Source organism: Aedes aegypti, chromosome 3, assembly GCF_002204515.2.
Source record: "Aedes aegypti strain LVP_AGWG chromosome 3, AaegL5.0 Primary Assembly, whole genome shotgun sequence".
Classification (NCBI taxonomy): domain Eukaryota; kingdom Metazoa; phylum Arthropoda; class Insecta; order Diptera; family Culicidae; genus Aedes; species Aedes aegypti.
This window is the reverse complement of record NC_035109.1, coordinates 99,261,432-99,279,454: the sequence shown is the minus strand read 5'-3', so window position 1 is coordinate 99,279,454 and position 18,023 is coordinate 99,261,432. Positions and strand designations below refer to the sequence as shown.

At 39.3% G+C, this 18,023-nt stretch overlaps 1 pseudogene; it reads right to left on the bottom strand.

Annotated features, from left to right (window-relative positions):
• The window catches only part of LOC110678098, a 53,583-nt pseudogene extending 44,754 nt beyond the window's left edge, over positions 1-8,829 (bottom strand).
• Between the last annotated feature and the right edge of the window lie 9,194 nt (positions 8,830-18,023).

The following is an 18,023-nucleotide window of genomic DNA, read 5'->3' as shown; positions in this document are numbered from 1 at the left end:
TCTGTGTCGATATTAATTATTGGTGATCTGGTTTTAAAGATATTCCGATATTCCTTGGGGGACTGACATTTTCCATATAAAATGCCTTTGGCGGCCATTTTGTTTTTGATCAATTTATCAAAAAAAAAATAAATTGTGGGCTATATAATGCCAAGTAATAAGGAGCTTCTCTGAAAAAATCATACAAATCGGTTCAGTATTCTTGGAGATATTCGAAAATTACGATATGATGTTTTTTGAAGTTTTTAAGATCTTTATTTTACCAGCGTGGTTCCAGAAACCTAAACGGTCATTACTTAAAGACGGCTGCACCAAATTGCTTAATTTTTTCACAACATACTCTCATTTATGTATTGTTCCGAAGAGTGAATATCCGAATACGATAAAAAATCTGTAGCCTGAGAAATTAACGGGGGGTTTTAGTTACGGGTCGGTCCCCCAAAGAATTTTGGAATATCTTCAAAACCAGATGACCAATGATCAATATCGACACAGATCCTTAAACTAGAAGAGTTTTTTGAGAGCTTGTGAAAAACTGGTGCAAAAATATTGAAAAACAAAAAAGTTATAACGATTTGAATTTGAATTTTGTGGTAAAAAATGAAGCTGCCGGTAGAGGGGTTAAGGTGTTCATTGCAGTGCTGCTTCTCCTTTCGATCACCTCGCGTCGTCCATACTAGTTCCTGCGCATTTTTATTTATAGTTTTCTTTTTGCTTTCTCAACTAGGTCAAAGTATGCTTCGCAGCTTAGTGTTGCACGGTTATTAACTGACTGCCGGAAATTGAACCCACGATCTTCAGTTTGGTTTTGTTGAATAGCTGCGCGTTCATCGCTACGGCTTTTTGGGGAGTTTCAGTCTGCCCATCTTATTATCTGTTCCAACGTCAGATTATTTGATCAAAAGTTTTGCCATATCCGATTAAGATACTTCTCAACTATAGCCAATAATTGAAATTCTTTTGGTACTATAATGCAATCGTACCATCAATCAACCCCGGTTCTACGCCCATGACCAATGACCATACCTAGTCAACTGAATTGCGGATAATCACGAAGCGAACGACTCGATTGCATTTCCCACAGAATAGGTCAAATTGTTGGAACGTGTTTTAAAACCCCACAATCAGTTACAGCTGTTTGCCCTATCTTTGAGATTGGAGCACCAACTCTCCAACTGGTCCACGATTGAGGTAGGGCGGGGTGATTTATGAACGATTTGAGCTTTAGGGTTTATCGTGGCTCGCAAACGAACTTAATTAAATCATTCTGATATGGCACCCACGTGTGAAACGTGCTTCGCTTTACAGCTCGGTTGGTTGGTTGCTATCAAGTTTGGCTTCTTTGTGGTTCGTGGATAGTAAAATTCGACCTCCAAGTTAGCAACCCCAATAAAAGAATTTTCAAACATCCAGCGATTGCTCCCAAGGCTTCCAACGAAAGCGCGGTGGAGTGTGAACCGAAAGATTTCGAAAGATAGCATACACCCAATATGACAGTGGCAACATTGTGTCTGGCAAAGAAAATGTAACATGAGAAGCAGCACCCTCATGGGGTAAATATCCGCAGAAAAGTTTTGCTCTTTTAAGTCTGAAAAAGCTATTAAAACCGCAGACAGCTCCGGGCAGAGCGTCATCCTTTATTCGGTTGGAGAACAAAGCGGTATCTACGACTGCAATTACCGATCAGTGTGGGAATGCTTGCAAATTCAATAAGAGCATTAGGGAATGTAAAAATTTTATTCCTTTCCTTTCTAATTTGTGTTTTGTGATTCTTCTATGTTTCAAAGTTTCAGCAGAATGGTAATGTGATCTAATATGTGATTTTAATGTACCGTAATCCGGGGTATCATTGATCAGCGGGGTAACATTGATCGGAATGACTAATCTCGTAAAAAGTTGGTATCATCATTTATTGATGAAACATTTCCAGAGGATAAATGTTGCTTCTCTTTCTTATATTAATGAGCTATTAAAAATTTAGATTTTTGCAAAAATTGCGTTAACTTTATGCGTAAATTTGTCAAGCTTGCGAAACAATGATTTCAATGGTTAAGGATGACACTACCGAAGATTCATGTCTCACATAGGTTCTGCAAGCGATATGAGCAAAGAAAATGCGGCTCTCACTAAAAATGGCATCGCCCAAAACGATTCCGCTGTCAAAACTTTTATAAGTATGTTCAATTAGGCAACATTAACGAATTACTGTTAAGAATGTAAAATTCCCTTAGGAAATTGCCTACCTTTAGGCGTATTTCGCAGTTTGAGGTGTTTTTAATTTTAAATTAACTCAAAAAGTAAATGAGATGTAAGCGTTTGGACATCATATTCGGCTTCAGGGGCCATGATTTAAGTAAGTAACGACATTTTCAATATTACCGAACGTTGTTTGCATGGATGATCAATGTTACCCCATATCAGCTAAATGAAAAAATCACATAAAAAAACGTTTTTGTAAACATGCTTAAATCTTTCAAAAAACAAAATACAGTATGTAGTCACGAGCAATGGGTGGCAGTACTTGTTTTAAAAATATAAAACTCAGAACATTTGCATTTTTGAATTAAATATTTAAGAAATATCCTAAAAACTGACCAATGTTACCCCGGATTACGGTAATTTTATGTATGTTTTTTTTTCTTTCTGACAATACGACTCTACTAGATGTGATGTGTGTACTTTTGATTCCGTTGTATGCTCCTGTGATGTGAGCGATGGAATCAAGAGCAATTGTGTCAGCGGTTAACGTTGTGCGAGTGCGAAAAGGTACCGTAAACGGGGTAACTTTGATAGTTTTTTCGAAGAAAACTTGAATATTTATGCATGCTGTTTCAAATAAATATAATTCATATTTTTTAAAACAAGTACTGGCATCATAACTAGCGATTGCAGTTGATAGATTGCCAAAAGATTTATTCTGAATGGATGTATAATTTTTCATATAATCGAAAGTCAATTTTATGTTTTGGGGTAACTTCGATAATGGAATACAAATAGAGCGGAATTGGGCTTGGTTTTAATTTGTTTAAAATAAGAGAATCGAGGAAATCAGAAATGAAAAAAATAGTTATCCAAACAATAACAGAACAGTAAGCTGAGAAGCAGGCTCTGTGTCAGTTGAGAAGTAACGCCAGGAAGAAGAAATAGTCACCAACAGTTTCCATTTAGCTACTTAATGGGCAAGGAGAGGCCTAATCGCTCTTTTTGTCGTTAATCAAATACTTCTCATAAGCAATCACTTGATGTTAACCGGCACCCTTTACATTAATTTTGCTCGTTTTGCACACTGATGACGACTCCGTTTATGATCGTTTAGCATGAGCGAAAACACCACAAAAGCGAGTGCGCGCGAACAATCGTGAGAGTACGATTTACCATCACTGATCTACCCTCCTACAAAGCATGCCGACTGCAGCGAAGACGATGAGAAACAATCGAGATCGATGGCGTGAACCGGTATCCGGTCGGAATGTGGATTAATTATCCAGAGCAGAGAATGCATGCTGCGAGTGTGATAATTGTTTCGAGGCCACGGATTTTATGATGCAATACACGTTAATCGAAAACTGTCGCAGAAAATTTAAGACAATCGTTCTCCAAATGATTTAATGACAGTCGGTTCGTATTCGTATGCACTGATCGCATTAGTAATGAGGCTATTGTATTCGATTTGCCGATTCCCATAATGGGACGATCGGTGACTTTTGTGTGTTTGAGTTCCGTAGAAAAATATGGATCGCCAACGGGCGAAGCGAAGCGATGATCTGTAATTTATGATTGATAGCTGACTGACTCGAAGTTTATTAAATAGGGAGTCGATGCCGGTTATGGACCCTTTGCGTATTATGGACCCCCTACAGAAAAACATAAAATTAACACTCAAACAAACTTTATTCCTATGAAAATCCACCGGGGGAACTTCGATTACATTGTTAGTCAGCAGTTTCAGGCAAAATATTTGGTTTGAGATGCATAAATACAGATATTTGAACAGTTTTGTAAATGAAACCACACAAGAGGGTCCATAATACGCATTTCCAGGTGGGTCCATAATAGGCTCGTCGGCAGCGAGCCGGATTACATGGGAATCAAATGGAGGGTCCATAATACGCAACGTCAAATTTGTAAACAATCGTATTATGGACCCCGGGAGGGTCCATAATATGCTTTCGGACAATAGTTTTTCAAATGCATATTTCGCTGGAAAAATCGAATGATTTTGTATGTTTCATAGACGTACTATGAAGTGAAGACATTGAATGTGTTGATAGACTTCACAAAACGTATATGCGTCTGAGATATCATTACGGAAAAGCGTCTAGAATGAATTTCAGCTACTAAGGGGTCCATTACTAGCATTGAAACCCTACGATCACATAGCTCTGGGCAGCAGTGGAACAAAGAGAATCTTTTCGGTAGCGGTCAATGTCACAGTAGCTGAAACCTTGATTGTGAATAATGTGATATTCTAACAATCTAATGTTTAAGATAAAAAATACTTTAAATATGCCAACAATTGAAAAAAAAAAATCACAGATTACGAAACATGGGACTTACATCACACTAACTCTGAGTGCCTAAGTATTTTTTTTATCGAGGGCAATGTACATCGGCGGAAGAAAACTGACCAAAAAATTTTTTAAAATATGAATGAAGAATTTTAAATTTCTTATTTGGACAAAGTATATAAATACTTCCTAGGAGAATATTTTAAAAACAATTGAAGAATCTAAAGAGACCCTAGTTGGAATATTTGGAGGCATTCTTCCTGAAATCTCTGGACATTTTAATGAAAAAAAAAATCTTTATAAAAATACTAATTTTAGGGGAATTAGGGACATAATGGACACATCAGGCAATTTTTTTAAGACCATGAAATGACAATGGTTTAATTTACCTCCGAGTAGTAGTTTCATGGTTAATTTTAGTACGATGTGCTACATTCATTCATGGTACCTAATAAAACGCATATCAAATGTGAAAAAAATTGAGATAGAAAATTCTATAGAAAACAAGGCTGGTAAAAAAATGTCGTGGCAAAATGAATGTTTGCGTGTCTCAAGGATCAAATTATGTGTCTCTAGTAGATTTTGGGTCGCTGAATCTGTTGCTGTTCTCAGAAATGTTCCAGCACGTCACAATTTTTAGCTACAGGTCGCCAAAGTTGTATAAAACTTAATTTTGGATTTCGGCTTGCAGTCACAATCAAAAGCGTTGATAATTTTAATTCATCGCCGACGTTTCAATCCTATGGTTTGGATCTTCTTCAGGGCCTGTGTTTATTAAAATATTTCACGAAACATACAACATACAATTACATTCTGGTCTAACTTAACATTGATAAAAATTTGACAAAAATTACTCACTCGAAGTTAACCAACTTGTTAAGTACCGTAGCTTTACACGGAGGTATGTCGGGTTAGTTTCCTCATTTTCAAATGCGGTACCCTCACTGGTCATAACGGGTAACTGCCAGGTTTGTACACACGTCTCGCGCACGGATGTTTCACAGCCGGAGAAGGGAATATTACTGTGGGTCGAGCATTATGAGTGGTAACTGGGTGGTTGGGTTTGAATGGGTTAGTGGAGCGTGTTCGTGAGTGTTGGGTTGTTGTGTTCTACTACGGTGACGGTTTGACGATCCAGCTGTGTAAGTATATGGCGGATATCTTACAGCGTTCGTTCAAAAGTCAATACAACGCTGTAGACTCGAAGAGTTTCTGCGTGTATGTCAACAACATGCAAATACCGCCAGACCATATACTGGTATCGTTTGATGCGGTATCACTGTTTACCAATGTCACGAAGGTAACACATGACATCATCATGATGTGGGATGAAATTAGGAAGAACACAGAAATCAATCTAGATTTCTTCCTTGAAATTGTAAATTTCTGTGTTGATGCGAGTTTCTTCTGTTTTCGTGGGAAATACTACCACCAAATATCGGGCACTGCAATGGGGAGTCCGTTATCGCCGATCCTCGCGGATATTGTTATGGACAATTTGATCACCAGAGCAATCAATCTTGCAGTGGTCCCTCCACAACTCATACGAAAATATGTGGATGATCTATTTTTAGTCATACACAAAGACAAACTAGATCAAACACTGTCAATTTTCAATGCACAAAACGAGAAAATAAAATTCACGTCCGAGATCGAAGACAACGGAAAGCTTCCTTTCCTGGACCTTCTGGTAATCAGGCAAGAGGATGGAAGTGTAAAAACAGATTGGTATTCCAAGCCGATTGCTTCCGGTAGGATTCTGAACTTCTTTTCCTTCCATTCATCTGAACAAAAATTGTCAGTCATTAACAATTTCATTGATCGAGTTCGATCTTTGAGCACAACCAGAACCAGAGAAGAGCAAGACGAACTTGTACACAGTCATCTACGCAAGAATGACTACCCACGTACGTTGATCAACAGAATGATAAAGATAAGATAAGATCAATATTTTAATAAACACAGGCCCTGAAGAAGATCCAAACCATAGGATCGAAACGTCGGCGATGAATTAAAATTATCAACGCTTTTGATTGTGACTGCAAGCCGAAATCCAAAATTAAGTTCACAAAAATACCAGTCAAGATCACTAAAAGTTGTATAAAACAGAAAAAAATTGAATCAATTACGGAACAATTATAGGGCGCATACCTCTAGGCGTTTAACGCTATATAAGGATTACAAAAATGGCTCCAGTTTGTAAACATGATTTTCGCTAAGAGATTTAAGACCGAATTCATATTCTACTACGATTAGGCTGTCAAGATTAAGTGACGAGCTCATTATGACTTCATTAAATAGTGATCGTAGAACAGATTGTTTGTGAGCGTTTCAGAAATGCTAAAATCCAACGAAAATAGCTTTAACATGAAGTGCCATATTAATATTATTTTCTTATACATTTGTTTTGCTTAACTGATTAACAGAAACTTTGTTATTTCGTTTAACATACTAATTGTGGGTCTCGCACTATCAAAGCTTCCCGCATTATCAAAGTTACCCCGTTTTACGGTATTCGTGTTCAGTCAAGGACGGATGTGATGGTCAAATCTGATAAGTTCTACATATGTTTTCTTCGGGAAGCTGTTCTACTACCAATGTTTTTAAAAACATTAAACAAAACCATTATGAAAACTATCCACTATCAAGAATAAAAATGGTTGAAAAAAAAAAGGGCTGAGGATCACTGACTTAGTCGATGGAAAAATGCGTCGCCTTAATAGATTTGTTAGCAAAAATTCTCTATTCGTACCTAGAATTAGTTAACATTTTGACCTAGCCTTACAATTGTTGCAAATCTACTTAAATCTATATTAGCTTCAATCCTTAGCTAATAATGAGACAACTGGAATAGACTCACCTGGTGATACGATTCAAGGGATGTTTCGGTATAGTGTAGAGGAACAGGTTCAGCTGATTGAATTCAAGGCACTGGTTGAGGCACTCAGAAATCCAAATCCGATTCAAATGGATGTAGAATCAGAACCTAGTTAACTAAGTCATTGAGCAATTCAATAAATGGCGTATGGAGGTGATTCGCCGTCGATTTGATAACTCCCAAAACAGTACAGAAAAGTGCTACTGATTTTAGTGCTGAAAAGTAACACATTTTAGCACTGGCAGGTACGATGATACTCAATGCCCAGGGAAGTCAAGGCAATTCCAATTACGAAAAGATCCGTGACCGACCGGGAATCAAACTCAGACATTTTCAGCATGGCTTTGCTTTGCAGCCGCGGACTCTATCCACTCGGCTAAGGAAGGCCCCCATTGGAAATTGTGAATTGTTTATAACAAATGAGATATTGTATGACGCTACGAGAAGAATTAAGAGATTATAGCAAGCATGCGGTATACACATTAGGATATATTACAAAATTAACTCTTTAGTACACATTCGTTGGCCCAGAAAAGGGCCATTTGAACGGTGAGATTCGAGTAAAACGGACACACATTTTGACGGCGCACATGTTGGAATCCTCCTCGTCCGTTGAAGTTTGCGGTGGCGATGGCGATGGTAGCTTCAACAAGCCAATTCTGGAAGCGCGAGTCAATAAAGAAATCTTGAGCGATTTCACAATCCGAACGCTGGATTTGCAGCAAGTTAATGATCAAGAGCTCTGTGTCATAGGTAGCGAGGAGCTGAGCAGGTTAAGCTGAACTCCTACCAGTTCGAAAGCGAAAATATAATGGAACTGAATTCAACGAAGGAGGTATACCTTATATCCTTAGAATAGTAGATGATGCTCCGCCTTTTCTGATCTGGGAATTTGGCTATATGAAATTGATGTCTTGGCAAGGGATGTATAAGATAAGCAATATGCTGTTATTGCATCCCGTCCTCTGAAACATCCTCAAATTGCCGTATTGTCGATTATTCTTAATAAATCAGACATTGTATGATGCTACGAGATGAATCAAGATAGCAAGTATGTGGTAAACACATTAGGAAATATTTCACAAATAAATCTTTAGTACACATTTGTTGGCCCTGAAAAAAGCCGATTGAATTGTTGAATTTGAGTAACACGGATACATTATGATGGCGCACTGGTTGAAATTCTTCTCGCCCGATGAGGTTTGCGGTGGCGGCTTCTTCATCACGGTGGTCTTTGAAACTTGGTGGGGTTTTGCTTAGGAACTACCTTCTTCTTCTCCTTCTCCTTCTCCTTCTTGGATGCCAGCCACAGCCACGGGATTTCACTTCACTTTCGCCAATCTTGCTGACATCACAGTTGTAGTTCCCGTCGATGTATTTCTCGATCACCTGCAGAGAGGACCCGATCCGTTCGTTTAGGGCTGCGATGGCGGCCACAATCATCTCATTCTTCTGTGGACTGCTTCCTCTACTTGTTCTTGGCGGCGGCAGCGGTGATAGCTTTGGCTGCGGACGGCATCTTCTCTCAGTCGGTCGATGGTCAGTTTGATTTGAGCGAATCAAGACAAACAGAGGGCGGGGGGTCCTTCGCTATCAATGTTTGTGCCTGAGAAGCACGCCCTGTCAGAGCAAGCCTATTTGTTGCCTGCTGAGATGTGATACAAGCGGAAAGTGAAAAGCAAATGATGTCATCTTTTCTCTACCACCCCTATTCATAGATTTGTTTGAAATCAACGTTCTCTTTTAAAACAGTTATTAAACTATTTGCACAGGTATGTGGGATTCAGTAAGTAAACGACATGAACCTTAGACAAGACTTCAATGTCTTTCGATTGAGGTTTTAAGCAAGAAATTTCGTTAAGCCAGCAAAAAGTTATAAACGTTTAAAATATTTCATGCCAACGTAACGCTCTTGATTTCAAAAATCCATGTTCACTCCTGTATAGAGAAAAAAGACGTAGTCCAGGGGTGAAGTTGCCCTGAAGTTGGCAATAGTTTGAGCATTAGCATCGGCGCTGATGTTCCGTTAGTTAATCGATCAATGATAATATCACGGTTTAATTATCGGCACGCATTAGTGTCCAGTCCGGGACATCCCGGGATTCGACAAATTTCGGGATTTCCCGTTTTCCAGGATACAAGTTCTGACATCCCGGGATTCCCGAAATAAACGCAAAATTTGATGAAAACCATGTGATATTAATTTATAATCATGTCATTTTTTTCTCTGACTCAATTCTTATTCGATAAATGTGAATATTTGCTCAAATAGAAAGACATTACAGAGAAAAAAGAATAAATGAAAAGATCAAATTATTGAATGCGTAAAACATATTTCAATTTATCTAGTTGCACTGGATATTTATTCATTTTCCTGTCAACATTAGTCGCTTTTATAAGCCTAAGCTGTGAAAGCCAATCTGTAAGAACACTTACTAACTTAAACTTCAGTCGATAATTTTCAGTAAATAATTTTTAGCATGATCCACTACAATAGCCTCAATAACCTTAAATTTTTGACTTTGTTCTCCATAATTTTGATTACTTTTTAAATGTCTGAAGTAAATTGTTTCAAATTTAAAGTTTGAATGTTTGAAAATCCCTAGCAAAGCCGTAGTTGGTTGAGGTAGCTTTGATTTTTGTTCAATTACTTCATCAGAACAAACAAGTCATTGGTATAACTTTTGTTATACATCATTCTATATAAACCAATTCAATCGTATAGAATGCATGAAAAGGGTATATACCTACCAAAGTGGAGGCTGTATGCGTACTTGGCACGACTTTTTCAGACTTTCTGCGATCAGATATACGATGCCACAAAATTTGGATGAAAATAAAAAAAAAGTTTCCAGCGAGTCTCGAACACGGGACAGGAATCGGACACCTTACCACTGTCCCACTAAGGGTTACACATTTGACGGGTGATTATTTGCCAATATTAATACATGTTGCATGTACAGCGACATATACTTTGTTGTTCTTTGAGGCTGACGATGGAGCAGATACAAAGTTTGGGTGGCAATTTTTGCTAAGTTGTTGCGATTTCATACGATGCTTTCTGGATTGATATATGATCTGTCAGTTTATATAACATAACGCGATCTATGTTCAACTATTTTCGACATGTTTTGTTGTCAACACAGATTGTCGTTTATGAATCGTATTGGGGATTTATATACAACTTGTATTAACATTTATAACGCCTTATTTGGCATCTTGCGCGATTCTGATTTTGGACGCATGAATATGTGATTTTGGATGCACATTCTTATACGATACGTGGTTCACTGGGGTGTTGATTCGAAGTGTTCGGATACTTTGAATCCCGGACACCGGACTAACATCACTCAAAAAAAAAATTTTTTTCGACAACTTCCATGCATACATGTTAGGATTATAAGAAGTTACCTGTAATATTTTGAGGTTAGTAATGTTTGATCCTTTGGTCGCGTTGCTTGCTCCTGCGGGGGCGGGTGATGCGGACAGGATCAATCGTGTTGCGCGTCGCTCGCGCGGCACTATAGTATATAAGAGTCGCGGATCGCGTGATTAGTGTTAGCTCGATGGATTATAGTTTGCGTCCAATCAGCACGGTGTGCACGTCGCGATGAGTAAGCTCGTCTATATGAGCGGTGATTCCGATGGCTTTGTCAAGCCGAAGAAAATAAGAAGAAGAAACGCTGAAACTTCGAGCGTCGCATCCAGCGTAAATTCGGAGAATGTTTTCTCTGGTCTCCAGGAGGATTTCAGCAACGCGCCGGAAAACCAAAAACAACAAAAGTAGCTGCAGACTGACACGACGGACGTTCCGAGGAAGGTGAAGCTACCCCCGCTAGTGGCAGTAAACGTCAGCTATCACAAGCTCCAACCGCTTGTGGACAAATTGGGGGTCAGACCGGCCTATAAAATTACTGGAATAGGTACAAAAAGTTTGTGCCAATCGGAGGATGAATTCCAAAGGGTGGAAAATCTGCTCAAGCAACTGCAAGTTGAGTTTTTCACTCACGACAAACCAGGAGAAAGCCCGTTCAAAGCGATCATCCGTGGCCTTCCCGGTGTCACGACGCAGTCGCTCAAGCGGCAGCTATAAGAGGAGCACCAGCTGAATCCCCTCGAAGTAATTGAAGTCAAGCGAAACGACAAGTACAAGGACACGATGTACCTCGTCCACTTTCCCCGTGGGTCCACCACACTGAGACAGTTGAAGCAGATCCGATTCATCTCCAACATCCATGCTTCCTGGGCCCCATATCGGAGCAAACAAGTTGTCACCATGTGCATGAATTGCCTACATTTTGGACATGGCACTCGGCACTGCCATAGAATCAGCCGATGCAATCGATGTGGTGCGCAGCATGAAACCAAAGCCTGTAAAGCGGCGGAAACAAAGGAGCCCCAGTGCGCAAATTGCGCAGGTAAGCATCCGGCAACGGATAAATCGTGCGTGAAGCGAGCCGAGTTTTTGAAGATCCGACAGCAAGCTACAACAAGTCACCAGCCGGGACGCAAGCGTTTCAACAATCCGATGGATAATTATGAAGCAAACTTCCCCCCCCAATCCGTGGAAATCAGCCAGTCTATTCGACTCAAACTCCGAAATCTCATCCTCCAGGATTTCAGCAACATCCAAACGAGCCAGCCCCACCGAAATCTGCGTGGCATTCGGAAGCGTCTCTCTCGTTGTACACACCAACAGAGTTCACCAAGAACTTCAACGAAATGGCCAGTTCTTTCCGAGGATGCAGAACCAAATTTGAGCAAATTCAAGTGCTCGGAAATTTCGTCATCCACTATGGATACTAGTAGGTTAAATATTTAATGTAAGGAAAAAAAATGGCTTTTTGCCATCAAAATATGGCAAACTTTGATTTAAACTAAAAATTTATGAAATATTACTAAAGATGTAAAGCAAATGCAATATCACTTAAACTATAAGAACGTAAACGTTGAATGTGACAAAATCATACATGAATAAAGCTTGTACTTTTTTTTGTGATTAGTGTTAGTAGTGTTTGATCCTTTGGTCGTGTTGCTTGCTCCTGCGAGGGCGAACGATGAACACTTGTTCGGCATACAATTCATTTATCGAATAATATCGCGAATCCGGTCAGGCGTGAATATATCAAGGATCGCATCATCATCTGAAGACGACTCCCAGATCCTTACCTTATCCCACTAACCCAATATCCTTTCCATGACAACTATGGAGATGCAGAAGATTCTTCGGTATCTAAAACCAATGGTTGTCTAACTAACATTCCTTCCCTTGAAAATACCTGGAGGTCGTAGACACAAAAGTCAATTTGGACAAATTGACCGTAATAGACATGACAACCCTAGTTGAGTATTCCTTCCCTTCCCCGATGACCGTAAGGACGTGGCCGGCGCCGTTATTGACTTCTAAAGTCTCGATTTTTGCACATTGAAGAATGGTTAGCTAATCCCAAGCCCCATTCACTAAATCTCTGTGCAACTTCGATTGCTCTGGTCAATCATGGAGTAGCAACTACGAATTGTACGGTCATTTATGCTCATGCTCATGCTAAGAAGTTACCTGTAATATTTTGAGAATCAATCACAAACCAGCTCATTTGCCTTCTCCAATTTCTACCTTGCGGCTATAAAAAGCGATTCAAGACAATAAGTGAGTCAGTTCATATATTGGAGAAGGCAAAGGAACGGTCCTGTTGTTAGCGAGTGCTTCAAGTAGCGAATAAACGGTTGAACGTATTAGACAGTGTCTTAAATAAGCGATCCAAATGTCTTCCCAAACTTCGTTGGAAAAGTATTCCAACATACATAATGTAGAAGACATCTTAATTAAATTAAAAACACCGTGAAAAAGGTCAGTATCTGGCTTTCGAAGCGTTGGGCAATTCGATGCCGATGACGGTTTATAAAATATTATGCTGTACAAAATTAAAATTATATCATGTCACATTTATTTTATGTTGTAAAAACATTGTATTGTTGAATTTTCACTTCCAATTCAACAAAAATACTGATTCTTATGAAAATCTGAGAAATCCCAGGATTTCCCGGGATAAGCTTCCCGAAGTGTGTTCTGAATCCCGGGATAAGCAAAATGGCCGGAAATTGGACACTCTAGCACGCATCCAAATTGCAAAATTTACGTGATTGGGGTATCAACTTCCGTTAGGGATGAGTTTCCTCTGAGAGAACAAAATCTCCTGTTCGTTCACAGGCGAATTTTTTCAATAAGTTTTCCCGACGATCAGGCTTGATAAAAGATATTCCTCATCATCATCAGAGTTCGATGACATACTTTAGAGCAGAGTGCTGCATTTGCTTCTTTGCGAGGAAGCGAAAAAAATGCTAAGCAGAAAGGAGACGAAAAATGAAAGAGGAAAATGCAGCACAAAACACAACAGAACAAAATTCCATCAAAGCAGAGTGCTCTCACAACTCCCCGAGGACTGCCTTGTTCAGGCGGGACACTCGAAAATTCTTTTGAAGCGTGAGTAAAGGTGAGCATCGCAACAAGAGAGAGAGTACCAAAAAAAATCCTCGCAATTTTTTTTGTACTCTCACTCGAATCGCTGTGTTGAAAATTTTGAGTTCAGTTTTACTCCTCAGAAAAACGGTAAAATCGCCTCATCAGAGGAGTTCCTATCAAGCCTGCCCACGAAGGGTTTTCAGAAAATATACAGAAAAATGATTAATCAAATGCTAATTTATTATAATTATCGGCGTTACAAGAAGATTTTTGGTCCCAAGACTGTGTGGTATTGATTCCGTATTATTACAACCCTATGCTTACAGTCGTGTTCTAAAGGGTCAAACACAATGCAACGGCAGTTTCAAGGTATCTAGAAGGGAGGTAATCCAATCCGCCAGATTACCAATTCCGCGATTTTGAAATAACAAGTGAATGCTGTCGACTTTGTTTTGGTTGAAGAGATTACACGATACATAAAAACACCGTCCCATCATTCACTATCTGCGGCATGGTTCAATTTTCGGGCAAAAAGATGACTATTTTTTATTTCATTTCCCTAATTCGTTTCGTATTTCACATATTTTCAGATTCAGGACATCGTAAAGTTCACATTTTATACCCATATTTTTAAATTGAAGTTCAAGCCGCGTCGAGATAGCTCATGGACGCGCGAGAAAATTTTCACTCAACTGCTGTTACTAGTAGTAAACAACCCCTAACAATTCCATAGAAACGGTATATTAAAGAACAGAGTGCACAAACCCGCAAGCTGTAACTTCCACTTCCCCTGCAGCTAACCTCACTTCGCACCCTCTCACTGCTTAGATTGCTGAACCTCCCTTAACCCTTTGGGGCCGGCGTGGTCATATATGACCGCAGTACAAAAAAGGCTGTAAAAAAAGAACCAATGAACAAATGTATATACTGTCTTCGGCAAAGTTGTCCCAAATATACTCTTTTATCAGAGAAAAATATGAAGTAAATGCCTTTATGACCTAATTGACAACCTAGAACATCCTGAACATCCTGAAGTTTGGAAAATTGAACTATAAGTACATACGAAGCGTGAAATGCTGTTTGTGAACATAAATGATGTTCAGGCTAGATAATACAGAATTACTCTTTTAACGAAAACACTATTTCACTTGCTTTGCTATGTCCTGGGATGTTCTAGGACGTCCAAACTGTCCTGAAGCACACTCCTTGAAATCTACAACCGTAACAGTAATTGTTTGGGTTAAAAACAATAGCATTACAAACTCAAATAGAATCTACCAACCTCTGAGAATCTCAAGAGCTATTTCAAGGAACGTTTGGGATATTCCAGGCCCTCCAAATTACCCTGGAGTTCAGAACTTCAGGTCTACACTTGTTCCAGTAGTTATTCTCGCTAAACTGAGTGAAGTTATATAATCTACAATGTTTACTGAACCTTGTCACGGATCAAAAGGCTTCTTCAAGAAACGTTTGAGGTATTCCAGGCCCTCCAAATTACCCTGGAAATCTGAATTTCATGTCTACATTTATTACAGTAGTATTTCTTGCTAAACTGGGTGAAGTTATATAATCTACCATGTTCACTGAACTTTCGCACGTATACATAGGATGTTTTAAAGAACGTTTGGAGTATTCCGGGCCCTCCAAATTACCCTGGAGTTCAGAGCTTCAGGTCTACACTTATTCCAGTATTTTTTCTTGCTAAACTGAGTAAAGATATATAACTTACCAAGTTTACTGAACCTTGTCACGGATCAATAGGCTAATTCAAGGAACGTTTGGGGTATTCTAGGCCCTCCAAATTACCCTAGTGTTCGTAACTTCAGGTTTATATTTGTTTCAGTAATGTATCTCACTAAACTGAGTGAAGTTATATAATCTAACATGCTCACTAAACCATCTCATGGATCAATAAGCTCTTTCAAGGAACGTTTGGGATATTCTAGGCCCTCCAAATTACCCTGGAGTTCAGAACTTCAGGTCTGCACTTGTTCAAGTAATTTATCTCGCTAAACTGAGTGAAGTTATAAAATCTAACATGTTCACTGAATTTTCTCACGGATCAATTAGCTGTTTCAAGGAACGTTTGGGGTATTCCAAGCCACCCAGATTACCCCGGAGTTCAGAAATTCAGATCTACAATTGTTGTAGTAATTTTTCTTACTAAACGATGAAGTTATTTAATGTTCACTGAGCTTTCTCACGAATCAAAACGATATTTCAAGGAACGTTTGGAGTATTCCAGGCCCTCCAAATTACCCTGGAGTTCAGAACTACAGGTCTTCCCTTGTTCCAGTATTTTTTCTTTCTAAACTGAGTGAAGTTATATGATCTACTATGTTGACTGAACCTTCTCATGGATCAATATGCTGTTTCAAGGAACGATTGAGGTATTGCAGATCCTTCAAAATTTCCCCAGCACTTCAGAATTTCAGGTCTACTATTTTTCCAGTAATATTTCCTTCTAAACTGAGTAAAGTTATATAATCTACCATGTTCACTGAATCTTCTCACAGACCAATTGGCTATTTCAAGGAACGTTGGTGATATTCCAGGCCCTCCAATTTACCCTGGAGTTCAGAGCTTCAGGTCTACCCTTGTCCCAGTAACTTTTCTCGCTAAAATGATCAAAGTTTTCCCTTTGGGGCCGGCACGGTCATTTATGACCGCAGTCGGAAAATGGCTGTATAAAAAGAACCAATGAATAAAATTTACTCTCTTCGGAAAAGTCCTTGCAAATATACTTCCCTGTCAGGGAAAAATTTTAGATGTATGCCTTAATGTCCTACTTGGCAACCTAGAACATCCTGAACATGCAGAAGTCTGACAAATAGAATAATTAGTATAAAAGTAGCTTAAAATGCCTTTTGTACATACAATTGATGTTCGTACTTGGTAATACATACCTATTATGTCAAGAAAAACGCTGCTTCACATGCCTTTTCATGTCCTGGGATATTCTACGACGTTCAGACTATCCCGAAGCTCAATTCTCGAAATTTACAGCAGTAGTTGCTTGTGCTAGAAATAATCAGCGATGCCAGATTTCTTTGGAAATCATTCCGTAGACTAAAAGTGATAAGCGGGGGGAGAGATCCCCGGCTTTGCAATTCCGTAGATTTCCGTTAGAAAAATCCGTAAATTACCGTAGAATAATGAGAATTTCCATAGCTTTCTGTAGAAAATATACATTTTCCGTAGAATTATCTTACGGATCCGTAGAAAGTGCTCAATTCCGTAGATCTACGGAAATTTCCGTAGATCTGACAACGCTGCAAATAATAATATTTTCAACTCAAACGGAATCTACACTCTGAGAATCTCAAAAGCTTTTCCAAACTATCCTGGAGCTCAGAACTTCAAATCTGCCCTTGTGGCAGTGTTTTTTTTCGCTAAATAGAGTTCAGTTATATAATCTACCAGGTTATATAGGGCTCTCTTAGCCGAAGCTGTAAAGACGCGGGTATTCATCATGACCATGCTGAGGGTTCCGGGTTCGATTCCCGGTCGGTCCAAGATCTTTTCGTAATGAAAATATTCTTGACTGCCTTGGGCATAGAGTGGACATCGATGAAATTGCCACATACAAAATTGATTCGCAAAATTCGAGTATTCATCCGATTGCCATCAAAACTTCGGGGATTGAGAAATAACTATTAAACTTCATTTTACCATTTTACTCGTATTTTATTTACAGTCCATACGTAAATGCCCGCACCTTGGCCTCAACCCCGGCCATGAGATTCTGCACAACCTGTGAATCAACCGTTTTTTGCATGTAAACCCATACTTTCATGAACAACGAAACATATGTGAAGGCCGACTTCAAACAGATCCCCGGCAACCTGTTTTTCACGGCCAAGGATAAGTTCAGCGTTCCAGAGCATGTCCGCACTCAGAAGAGGTCCAAATTTGCGAAGAAATTCCTGGTTTGGCAAGCCATCTGCACGTGCGGGAAGCGGAGTGCACCTTTCGTGACCTAGGACACGATGAACGAGAGTGCCTCTAGACGCGGCTCCATCGAGAAGTACTGGGCGATTATGAAGCAGCACCTTCTTACACACTTAAATTATTTTGCCGACCTCAGCAAACGGATTGCCGAGAATCCAACAGCGGAGATTTCGGTAAAAAAAATTGCCGAATCTCGGTAAAGTTTTTACCGAAATATCGTTAAAAT